Consider the following 12,713-nt stretch of genomic DNA (forward strand, 5'->3'; position numbering starts at 1 on the left):
ACACTTTTCAAGTCTGGTGGAACCAATCATTCAAAGTAATTTAGCATTCAATCTAGATACTAGTCTAAATCTGAGTTGTTATAAAGAATTTATAATTTCCCCCAGAAGAGCCCTAATCTTATCATTATTGTTGGTAAATTACCCCGACTTTAAAAAATATTAGATAATTCCTTTAGATAGAGGCACCATAAACCTTCTTTCAGTTAGTTTCCCTCTTCTTGACTGTCTGGATGTTGTGCATTTAAATCGGGAATCATTTTGCTAAGGAGTGTGAGTATCAGCTTTGTGTGAAAAGCCTTCATGGCTCATCTTTGTAACCACTTTGCTATGGGTCTTCCACAGAATCCTGGCGCATCACAGAAGCTTGGAGTTCTGATGTTCCATTGAAATCACAATGGAACGTCGTGACTTAACCTGGTAAGGGCAGCACTGAATGTGCTTCTGATTTAAGTATCTGGAAACAGTGAAGCCGTCAAGAAATATGTTGTTTCAGAGTTGGTCTCAGCTTTTCCCCAACTGTTGGGTTCCTCTTCCATTTTGATCCAGGAAGTGTGACAGTTGGTTTAATTTATTTTCTTCTGAACCTATGTTTATTGATTGCAATTTTTAAAAGGACATTTAACCATCATCATCATGTAAGTTAACTTTTCCTTTCAAATGATCCATTTTAATGAATGACTTCAAGATGCAATAATTTGTGTTTTCACAATTGATTGTTAGGTGAAAGCTAAATTATTCAGCATTGGGGAAATCTATAGGCCAAAGAGTTGATTTGGTTAAGTCAGTCTGCTTCTTTAAAAGTTAGTTTCTTCTCCAAATATTGCTTTAGTCCTGCAAACTGATTACACTTATTAAGACAATGTGGGGAAAATTTTTTTTAACCATATAGAGTTTTATTAAGAATTAGTTATGTGGCTGAAATCCAATTGAGATTGCATTTATATTAAATGGTTTTTTTTAAAAACACCCCTAGGGTGGCTAGGTGGTGCAGTGGATAGAGCCCTGGCCCTGGAGTCAGGAGTACCTGAGTTCAAATCCGCCCTCAGACACTTAATAATTACCTAGCCGTGTGGCCTTGGGCAAGCCACTTAACCCCATTGCCTTGCCAAAAAAAAAATCACCCCTCAATGAAGGGAGGGGGATGATGAGATTTAATATGCACACACATCAAATTATCTAAAGAACAAACTCTGGGCAGCTAGGTGGCACAGTGGATAGAGCACTGCCCTTGGAGTCAGGAGTACCTGAGTTCAAATCTGTCCTCAGACACTTAATAATTACCTAGCTGTGTGGCCTTGGGCAAGCCACTTAAACCCATTGCTTTGCAAAAACTAAAAAAAACCAAACTAAAGAACAGACTCTCTGTAGTTTTGTATTCTTATATTATATTGACATGATAGCTTTATATTCTTAGCCCGAAACTATTTTATTTTCAAAATACTTGCTTTAGAGAAAAGTGGTGATAGCTAGGATAAACTATATTTTAAAACAAAAATATCTTCAGTTAAACATTTAATGGCAGTTGCTTAAACTGATGCTTAGAATAAAATATTTCCCCAATTCAAATAAAGAAGTGTTTTTCTTATTGATACTTGATTGAATATTTATCATACTATTAAAATAAGTAGAATTCTAATCTATAATAGTTCATTGTGAATTAAGAATAAATATAGGCACTCTCAATGAATCCAAAGTTTAAGGAATGAACTTTTCTGTTGTTTGAGTTGCCTAATTCATCAGATTTGACCTGAAAACTACTTTTGTTTCACTCATTAAAGCAAAGTTTCAAAATGTCTGATTCTACTTTTCTGTCTTTGTTGCATATAATCTGTCTTTGGTGACTGAGGATTTAGTTAAAGCCTTGGTGTCATCCTTTTGAACACTCATTGTCTAGGACTAGATGTATAGATGGTGGAGAATATTTGAGTAATTGACCATAGTACATGCCCTGGAGTTTATTGTTTGTTTTTCTTAAACTAAATCCCATCTGTCACCTAGGGAATTAATTGTTTCTGTGGTGTTAACACCTGCTTCTTTCTCTTGAAAGTAGAAAGTCAAGAATTTATATTAATTTAGGTTCTCTCTAGTTGGATTTAAGTTAATCTTACTATACTATTTCAGCTAACAAGCCTATGGATGCTTCAGCAATAAATATTGAAAATTTAAATCAGCATCTTATTTGCTGATACACAAGTACAACATATGTATTATGAGGTGTGAAGAAAATTAAATTTGTTGTAGAAGTTTGAGTGGATTAGAAACACATGTTGCATGAATATAGAAATCTAATGAAGATATAGTTTTAATATATTCATTAAAAAGCTAAATTAACATCTGGGTACCTACTTTGATTTAATAGAAAAAGCTGTATATATATATTTTCTAATGACTAAAAATTATGCCTAAGATATAAAAAAATGAATTAAATTTTTTTAGAAAAGATTTAAGAAATAATAAGGTTGGCTGGTTCAGTAGACTGTTTAGGAAACCAGGAGTTAGTTTGTGTCCCTGGAATTAATCATCAAAATATTCTTTCTTGCATATTACAATGTGTGAGTTGTACTTATTCCAATTGTAGCATAAGCCAAAGGTTGAAAGAATGTGTCATTTGCAAAACAAATGTCACTTGAGTTGAGATTAGTCAAATATGTGAATGAAAGAACCACTTGTGAAATGAGTATAAATGAAAAAATTATATTTATACCTAAATCAAGAGCTTTGAACCTATATGTGCAAGAAGAAATGAAGACTTGGCTTTTTGCACATTGGATAGTTCATTCAATAAGGGAAGGGATAAAAGGGAACAAGGATTTATTAAGAACCTACCGTGTACCAGCTGAGGATACAAAGAAAAACAAAAAAAGTCCCTGTTTTCAAGGAATTCTCGGACTAATGGGAGAGAGAACATGCAAACAAATTGTACAAATAAGATATATACAGGGTGAAGCAGTTGTTATCTCAGTGGGATAACTTCACTAACCTTAAGGAAGACTAGAAAAAGATTCTTGCAGAAGGAGAGATTTTGAATGAAATGTAAAGGAAACCAAAGAAACCAGGAGGTAGAAATGAGGAGGGAGAGAATCCCAGGCATGAGTTGGAAGAATGGGGGATCTTGTGCCAGTCTCAGCAAGGAGGCCCATGTCATTTGACTGCTGAGTCCAATCCAGTAGAAGTCTAAGAAGGTAGGAAAGGAGTGGATTATGAAGAGCTTTAAAGCAAAAAAGAGATTTTATACTGGATCCACTGGAGTCGATTGAATAAAGAGGGATGTGTTAGGTTTGTGCTTTAGGAAAGTAGTTGAGTAGAGGATGTGTTATAATAGGGAAATATTTGAAACAAGAAGATAAAGCAGAAAACTACTGCAATGGTCTGGGGATAAGCAGAAGGTCTGCATCAGAATAGTAAAGTGTAAAAAGGAATGAAAGTAGTTTTAATAAAGGATAATATCAAAGAGAGGACATTGGGATTGATTGGATATGAAGGTTTAGAAAAAGTAAGAAGTCAAGGATGACATCTAAGTTTTGAGTCTGGGTTTTGATAAAAATAAAAGGGAATTTAAGAAAAGGGGATAGTTTTAGGGGGAAAGATAATGATTTAAGTTTTTGACATATTTTAAGGTTAAGATGTCTACAACCTCTAGTTAAAAATGTTTAATGGGTTGTAGAAGATGAGGCTAGCCATCAGAGGAGAGGTTAGGACTTGATTGATATATAACATATAGATTGACAGTTGAATCTATGGGAATTGGGGTTAGTAAGGGTTTTCAAATTATACCATAGTCTTTTACATATAGAATATTTAAACAAATGTCCTTATATGTAAATTAAAAATGACTGATGTCATTATTTACCAAATTCATCTACATGTACTTGTGTCATTGGGTACTTTCTAGGAAAAAAATCAAAGCAGTTTCTTTGCTACTTGCAGTAATAACAGACATTGGAAGAACAAGTATCTATTAAGTTCCTAAGTGCTAGGCACCCAAAACACCTGCATTTTTCAATGCCAAGATCCTAGAAAATGAAGACACCCACAAAGAGCTTTGAGGCTATTTTAGGAACCTATGTACCAACACTGTTTGACTCTCCCAATCTGTTTTATTAAGTCATATCTTTAGCTCCTAACACATTGTTAAACTTGCCATAATAATTCAAATATTGATTGATCAACATTTTGGGCAATATAAAAAATGACTGCTGGGTCTGCTTTGAAGAGAATGAAGCAGATAGCATCAAAACACTACAGTGTTACTATCTTACAATTTTACAGTATCCTTCAGAAGATATCCATAAATTTCTGCATCTTACATTAATTAGACGAACATTTATTTAGCACCAATTCTATGGAAAACTAGGGTTAGATGTTTGAGAGATGAAGAGAACAATAGTGGCTCATTTGGAACTTGCTCAAAGCTTAAAGGCTAATACGAAAGATAGGAAATTTACTCAAAGGACTGGAGAGTAGAATGTGAAAGCTTAATCAAGAGCATGATGTTCGGCAGGAGTTTTAGAATAGTGATTCTGACTGTTTAAGTCAGGGAAGATTGCATGGAAGAAATGACATTTGTTGGGTTTGTAAAGAGGATAGAAATTGTAGAGATAGAGTTAAAAGAGATTTGTCCTCCTAGACAGAGGCAGCATCATGAGTAAAGGCATAGGGTTGGAAAGGGTATTTTGTTGTTGTATGTGTTTTTGGGGTTTTTTTTTTGTTTATTTGTTTATTCGTCTGTTTGGTTTTTGTTTGTTTTTTTGGTGAGCAAATCAGGGTTAAGTTACTTGTCCAGGATCACAAGTACCAAGTGTTGAGGTTAGATTTGAACTCAGGGCCTTCCAACTCCAGGGACAGTTATCTACGGCACCACTTAGCAGCCCTGGAAGCTATTCCAAATATATGGGGAATAAGGGGAAAAAAAGTGAATTGTGGTATTGTAGGCTCAGAAGCTTAAAATATAGAGCTAAATTGATGGGGGGGGGACCCCTGAATCCAAATGAAGGAATGTTTAATTTATTTATTTATTAGCAACAGACACTGACAATTCAACACTGAAAATGTATGACAAGATACTTACCATGTTTTAAAAATAGCCTGTGGGCCATACAAGGTCTGCAAAATCATTTGGTCTGGAGCTATCAAGGCATCCACATGAGAGACTCAAAATTCTATAAATCTAGGAATTTTTGGGGGGCCAATTAATTTGTGACCACAAATAGCAGGCTAATGAAGTTTTTGGTCCTTGGCAGAAAAAAAGTGCACTGCCCCTATAGTTGTCAGTGTCAACACCTATATAAACATAGTTAAGCATAGTAAGCAAATGGAATCATATGCACAGTTAGCAAATGGAATCATATGCACCTTGGCTGTGACCATAGAATTGAGCATACTCTGGAGCCCATATAGTATACAATTTGTCAAGAGGAAAAACTAAACAAGAATCAAGATATTTGTATTGGTTAAGGTAGAATCTAAGCTGTTTGGGAACTGATTAGATGAGGAAGTTGAGGGAAAGGCAAGAATCAAAGATGACTGACCTTTAGACTGAGAATTTTAATCTGGTTATTAGCGAGCACGGTGGCATTATGAAGAGAAATCGAGAAATCAAAAGAAAAGCACATTTGGGGCTGAGAGGAGTTACGATTTTTCAACTTTGAGTATAAGGTACTAGCAGAACAACAAAGTGGAGGGAGATTTAATCAACAAATTATTGAAAACATGATACTTGAACTATCAGGAAGATGTGAGTTGAATCATGCCTCATTCATTAGCTTTGTGGACAATTTTCCTTGAGATTCATTGAGCCTCATTTTGCTTAGCTATAAAATAAAGGGGCTGCCGTCATTGACCACTAAGGGCCCTCCCAGCTCTATGATACTGTGAACCATAGGTTTGGGAGTTATACACATCAAGATGAGAGCTAAAGCAATGGGTGTGCATTAGCACACTGGGGAGAGAGGATAAAGAAAAAGAGAGCCAAAAATACGAAGGAATGACAACATTCAGGATTCAGGAGGAGGAAGAAGAATCAGGGAGGAACAGAGAAGTGATCAGGAAGAACAATCAGGGATGCTGTGAACCCTAGGGGCAAGTCACGAGTAAAGAGTTGAGGAAAGGATGAGAAGAGTAATCAGCAGTGTCAAAAGCAACAACAACATGTTGGATTAATGAACAGTGGGAAATAAGAAAAGGTCAATGTGTCTATTGAAAGAAGCTTGAAAAGAAAATAAAAAATTAAAATAGCTAATAGCTTGACCAAGGTTAGTAGAATTAAAGGATTCTGCAGAAATCCTCTAAACTAGATTTTTTTTTTCTTCCTGCACTAATTATTACTTATTGAAGAATAAAGATGACTTCGTCATTACTGGAGGGAAGGAGTGCATCTTGTCAAGATGTCCATCTTTCAGTCATCTTCTATGTACTATGTATGGAAGATGCATATAGTAAACCTGGCAAGTTTGGATCCCTCTGAAAATTTTAAAAAGATTTTTCAGAGTTCAAGATCTCCAAGCATTTTTACATGCTGCAGATGATCTTAATGCTTCAGATATATCTACCATATCTACCACTGAATCAGAATCTTTTTCTATACTACCATACTCAAGATAAACCTGATAGCCTTTTTTTTTTTAACTAGTTAGATAGAAAGAGACCTGTATTTGGAGTCTAAGAACCTAGTTTTGAAAGCCAGTTTGTGCCATCTAACCTCTCAGATCCTTGACATATTTATCTGTAAAATGGGTTGTTTGAACTAGTTGGCCACTGAATTTCCTTCTAGTCTATGAATGGATCAAAATATACATATTTTTGATAAAAAAAAATTGCCCCCCCAAAGCCTTATATATATATATAATATATATATATATATTATATATATATATATATACTAATTTTGGTGAGTTAATGAAGTGGGTTCTCACTGGATCTATTCACTGAAAGTTTCAATTATTCAAGCTTCCCTTATTAGTATGATCAAGATTCCTCAAATTTTTTACCTTTTTTTGTGAACTACTTCACTGAACTTAAGGGAGCAAAATCAAGCTATCAGGGCTGCTTAATTTACAACCAAGTAATCTAGAGATTGGGAAAAAAATCTGTTTTATTAACTATTTCCTTTTAGATACTCTAATAATAATGTCTATCTCTCTCATTTGGGGGGGTGGGAGAGTGACATTAAAAACTTATCTCTAATTTAAGTACTATTTCCCATGAACTCTAAATGAAAATGAGTGCTTCAAATTTTTTGGAATCAAGTATAATATTTTCAAAGGAAGACCAAAAAATTGCACCACCACCCCTCCAATCGATTTACAAGCTCTGTCTAAGCTTCCAAGTAGGTCCATTATTACCTAGGAAATAAATTTGAAAATTAGGTCAGGAAACAAAACAATTAAGTCCTCTCTGGGCTCTAATCCTTGTATTGTTGTTGTGTGTGTGTGTGTGTGTGTGTGTGTGTGTGTGTGTGTGTGTTTTATTATAACCCAACAAGTTACATGACATTGTTCCAGTCTGGGTTTTTAAAATATACATTATAAATTCAAATTTAAAAAAAAACAGACAAGATACTTCAGATTTTAATAAAGAGATGGAAGAAAAAGAATTGATACTTGAAGCTGTGGTGCCAGAGATCAACAAGGCACTAAATGTGAAGTGCCTTTTGTTGAATTTTTTCCTGGTAATAGTTTTTTTTAATAGTATTTTATTTTTTTCCTCAATTACATATAAAGACAATTTTAAACATTTTTTAAAAGTTTTGGGATCCAAATTGTCTTCCTTCCTCCTTAAGATATTAAACAATTTGATATGTTATATATGTGCAATCATCCTGGTATTAGTTTGTAAATTCTTTATTGGCTGGTCGAATTTTTCAAATCCTTTTCAAGCAATTAATTAAAAAAATTCTTCATAGCAGTTTCTTACTTTAAATAGATAACATTTACATGGCACCTACTATGTCCCAGATACTTTAGAATTATCTCATTTATTATGACAGCTTTGAAAGATAAGTGCTATTATTCCCATTTTACAGTTGAGGAAACTGAGACAAACAGTGGTTAAGTAACTACTTTTTTTGCCTTACCATTCTATCCACTGAGCCAGTTTATTCTGTTCCTTAGATCTAATGAAAATATACTGGAAGTATCTCGTGTATTTACATAGTTGTTTGATTGTTGTCTTCTCTTTGAGAAGAGAGAAACTGTGAGCCATGGGTATCTTATTTGCCTTTCTTTACCATTGTGCTTCAGACTTAGTAGGCACTTGATAAAAATACCTGTTGACTGTCTTTGAATCTCTAAATCTGATGTTCCACCCCTCTTACTCCCCCATTCCCTCCAAGCATAAGCCCCCTTGCTGAGCTTTTCATAAAGTTGTAAAGAGGCAAGCCAAAAATGATACCAAAAAACAAATAAATAAAGGCACCTTCTTTTTTTTTAGATTTCTTTTCAAGGCATTGGGGTTAAGTGGCTTGCCCGAGGCCACACAGCTAGGTAATTATTAAGTGTCTGAGGTCGGATTTGAACTCAGGTACTCCTGACTCCAGGGCCGGCGCTCTATCCACTGCGCCACCTAGCCACCCCTGAAGGTACCTTCTTAACAGTTAGAAATGGAAAGGGCTGTTTTCAATTCTGGCTCCCCCCTTTCCTTTCTTCTCCCTCCCCCTCCCCCGTACACATATATTTCTTGATTCAATCTTTAGAAATCTTAAAGTCAAGGTTAGATAAAAATGTGATAGATATGTTGTAAATGACACTTCTTTTATTCAAGTACAGGTTGAACTAAATGGCTTCTGAAGTCTGTCCAACATAAAAATAGATTCATTTTCTGCAGATGCAGGAAGAGTGTTCTCTACTTCTAGGTAGGGGATAATTAGCAAGAGAAACTAATCTATATTCAATCTAATCTATATTAAAGACCTGACCTGCAGTCAGGAAGACTCACTCATCTTCTAGAGTTCAAATCCAGCCCTAGATACTTACTACCTATGTGACCTTGGAGAAGTCACTTAACCTTGTTTGCCTCTGTTTCTTCATCTGTCCAATGAACTGGAGAAGGAAATAGGAAGCCACTTCAGTATCTTTGCCAAGAAAGCCCCAAATGGGGTTAGGAAGAATTGGTCACAACTGGAAAATGACAGAGCATATCATGAACATTGATCATAGACTTTTTTTTTAATCATAGACTCTTAAAGATGTCCAGGAGCAATGGAGGCTCATAAGTAAAGACTGGAACATGAATCTCCCAATTTTTTTAATGGTAATAATAGCTAATGTTAATGTAGAGTTTTTAAAATGTGATTTTATTTAATTTTTCCAATCACATGCAAAGATAATTTCAGCATTCATCTTTTTGTAATGTTTTGTGTTCCACATTCTTCTACCTTCCCTCCCATCCTCCCCCTCCTCCTTATGACAGCAAGTAATCTGATAAAGGTTATACATGTTATGTCAGTTAATATAAGGTTTTAAGATTTCAAAACGTTTTCTATTCATTATCTTATTTAAGCCTTAACACAATCCTGTGAATTCGGTGCTTTACCATTTTGCAAAGGAGGACAGTGAGTCTTAAGAGAAGTTAAATGACTTGCTAAGGATTACATTACTAAGTTAGTGTCAAAAGCAGGATTTGAATTCAGTTCTCTTGATTCTAAGATCATCGCTCTTGCTACTATTACCAGTGCTCTAATTTTAATTCTTGGTGATCAGATGTTTATTTGACAAAAAAAAGTTGACAACTAAAGAATAGAACTTTGTGCTATTTTAAAGCATTTTTGTATAAAAATAGTTTGTGAATTTACTTAAAAGATTGTTTGGAGGGGCGGCTAGGTGGCGCAGTGGATAAAGAGCAGGCCCTGGAGTCAGGAGTACCTGAGTTCAAATCCGGTCTCAGACACTTAATAATTACCTAGCTGTGTGGCCTCGGGCAAGCCACTTAACCCCATTTGCCTTGCAAAAAAAAAAAAAAGATTGTTTAGAATTTGACTGAGGAAGTATTGAATAGATGGTGTTGAGAATTCAGTTTTTTATTTAAGAGCCACTTTAAATTCTTTGAGGCCACACCCAAAGTAATTAAAAAATGTTTTTAGCTTAGAGGGGAAGGGGAACCACCATCACCAAATCTTACATTTGTGTAGAGTTCTGTGGTTCATGAGAGAGAGATTGATGTAGTAGAAATACTTGACTTAAGTTCAGAAAACCTAGGTTTAATCCAGGTCCCTGAAATTTATGTCATGTGTAAGCTTTTCATCCTCAGACAACTGACCAAATCTTTGAAGTTATAATAGTTTGTGATTGTCATTTGTCAGAGAGAGAATCTCTACATATAGGTATTCACAAAGCCAAATATTACCTCCTTTTATGCTTAAAACAATATCTATCATTAATGTAAATGTTTTACAAATATTTTATCCCTAAAAAAATCCCCATGAGAAAGTCTCTATTATTATTTCCATTTTACAGATGGGGAAAGCTAAGTGGCTCTTCTAGACTCACACAGAGGTGTCTGAGGCAAGAGTTTGAATTCAGATCTTTGGTGACTTCAAATTGAACAGCATAAATTGGATCACACTACTGCCTTATAACAATAAATATTAAATGAAGTTTACCCATGAAGAAGTTAGAGCTGTGATTTCCCCATGGTAACATGTTTGCTTAGAGGCAGAGATAGATTTAGAATTGTCTGAAATGCAGTCGAGTGTTCCTTTAATTTTATTTAATAGATCTCTTAAACAGTGAATATTTCTCCCTTTTTCACTAGTAAGGTCAGATCTGTTAATTAGGAAGTCCATTATCTAGAAATAATAACTTAGGTTACCCTCACTAATAAGGGGGAAAATATTTGTTAGTTTTCATTTCTGTATTAGAACTGTGTTTATATATATATATATATATATATACATATATATATATGTATATATATATATATAGTAGTATACAAATTACCATCCTTAATTCTGTTTTTCCATTGATTGGTATTACAATTATTCAGGTATATTGGAGCAGAAAAAAATCAACCCCCAAAGTAATAAAATAACATAGCATTTCCTTTCATGATGCATCTTACCATTTCTTTATGAGTTTTTTTTTAATTCTCCCACACAACCTTTGTAAGATGTTAAATGAATTTTCCAACCACACAATTTTGGCGTACTCATTTAAGCAACTCTATATTTAAATCCTCCTGAATTTCCATTTCATTACTTCAAACTGATTCCAAGGGACTTGAATATTTACTAGTAATCTACAATGATTCCATACATCTAGGTGCTTGGCAGCATCTTTACATCAGAGGCAGCATGATAGAGTAGAGAGAGAGAGAGAGAGCTGACCTAGAATCAAAGACTTGTATTCTATTCCAGTAGGTGACCCAGAGTGGCTCTATGTCTCTGAGCAAGTCACTTAAATCTTTCGGTGCCCTGAGCAGTTCGAACAAATAGTAGTAATGACAGCTGGCATTGATATAGTTCCTTCCCCAAATATTATTTCATTTAATTTTTTTATAACCTTCATATCACAGCCTTGGGAGGTGGATACTATTATTATTCCCATCTCTGAAACAGAAATGTTTCTGAGATAGCTGAGGCAAACAGAGATTAAGTGACTTGTCCAAGTTCACATAATAAGTGTCCAGGATTGAGTTTGAACTCAGATCTTTCTTGAAATCCAGGCCCAGCTCTCAATCTTCTATGATACCTTTGGTGCATAGCCATAAGTTGCAGAGAAGGTACTGTCCTGCTTTGATAAGAGTTATTTCTTCTTCCTGGTGCTCTAGTCAATTGTCAAAGACAAGTCTTAAAAACCTGCAATTTAATTAATAAACAATTGCTACCCTTACCTAATAGGGTAGAGCACTGGAGTTAGAATCATCCTCCTTAATTCAAATCTGGCCTCAGATTCTCACTAGCTGTGTGACCCTGGGTAAGTCACTTAACCTTGTTTGCTTTAGTTTCTTATCTATAAAATGATCTGGAAAAGAACATAGTTAAATCACTCTAATATTTCTGCCAAAAAAAACCCAAAATGGGATCATAAAAAAGTTAGAACATGACAGAAACTAACTAACCACAAGAAGAAAACCTCACCTAAGTTGTAGGGAAGATGCTGACCTGAATTAATATAGGGAGTTGTTTTTTATTCATGTGGCAATTCTCCATACTTATGAAATCACAGATGTCCCACCCCTCTTTATAAAACAGAGGAATTGATTATTTTCTTGATTTTGGGCATTGCAAAGAATCCTTCCTCTATATTTTTATTATCATTTTAGAATTATTCATTAAATATTTATAATAATTACAATAAAAATGCTATCCTTCAGAACTCCAAATTAAAATTTACATTATAGGATTAAAATTTTAAATGTAAATTTTTCTGCCCATAATTATGAAAACTACTACAATAAACATAATAAATAAATAAGCATAAAACTATAATAAAGTTATGCATACTTTCATATAGTCTATTTTGTAAGAATGGAAGACAGTAAAACCAGTAACATATCTATGCATATTATTGTAAGACTTCATATTAAATTTCTGTATTTTAAAGTTTTTGTTAACCACAATTAACAATTTAGTGAAATAAGTTACAATTTAATTAATGCAATGATAATCATATGTAATTTTAATTTCAACATTGTACTTTTATTTTTTAAAAATACTTGCACTATCTGACCATATAGCAGACAAATTTAATCCTAAATCTGGTTCTGCAGTTGAGTAATTT

The 12,713-nt window shown here is 34.2% G+C and overlaps 1 protein-coding gene across 15 annotated transcripts in view; it reads left to right on the top strand.

Annotated features, from left to right (window-relative positions):
* Positions 1–12,713, top strand: part of LOC141507078 (HMG box transcription factor BBX-like) — a 369,819-nt gene that overhangs the window by 142,103 nt on the left and 215,003 nt on the right. For 8 of the 15 annotated variants that reach the window (XM_074214420.1, XM_074214422.1, XM_074214417.1 and 5 more), the window contains one exon: positions 343–417. The exons of 4 other annotated variants lie outside the window; for them this stretch is intronic. The gene's annotated coding sequence lies outside the window, so the exon portion shown is untranslated. 3 more of the 15 variants (XM_074214426.1, XM_074214429.1, XM_074214428.1) reach the window with 1 other exon arrangement.

The sequence above is a fragment of the Macrotis lagotis genome, chromosome 1, assembly GCF_037893015.1.
Source record: "Macrotis lagotis isolate mMagLag1 chromosome 1, bilby.v1.9.chrom.fasta, whole genome shotgun sequence".
NCBI lineage: Eukaryota > Metazoa > Chordata > Mammalia > Peramelemorphia > Peramelidae > Macrotis > Macrotis lagotis.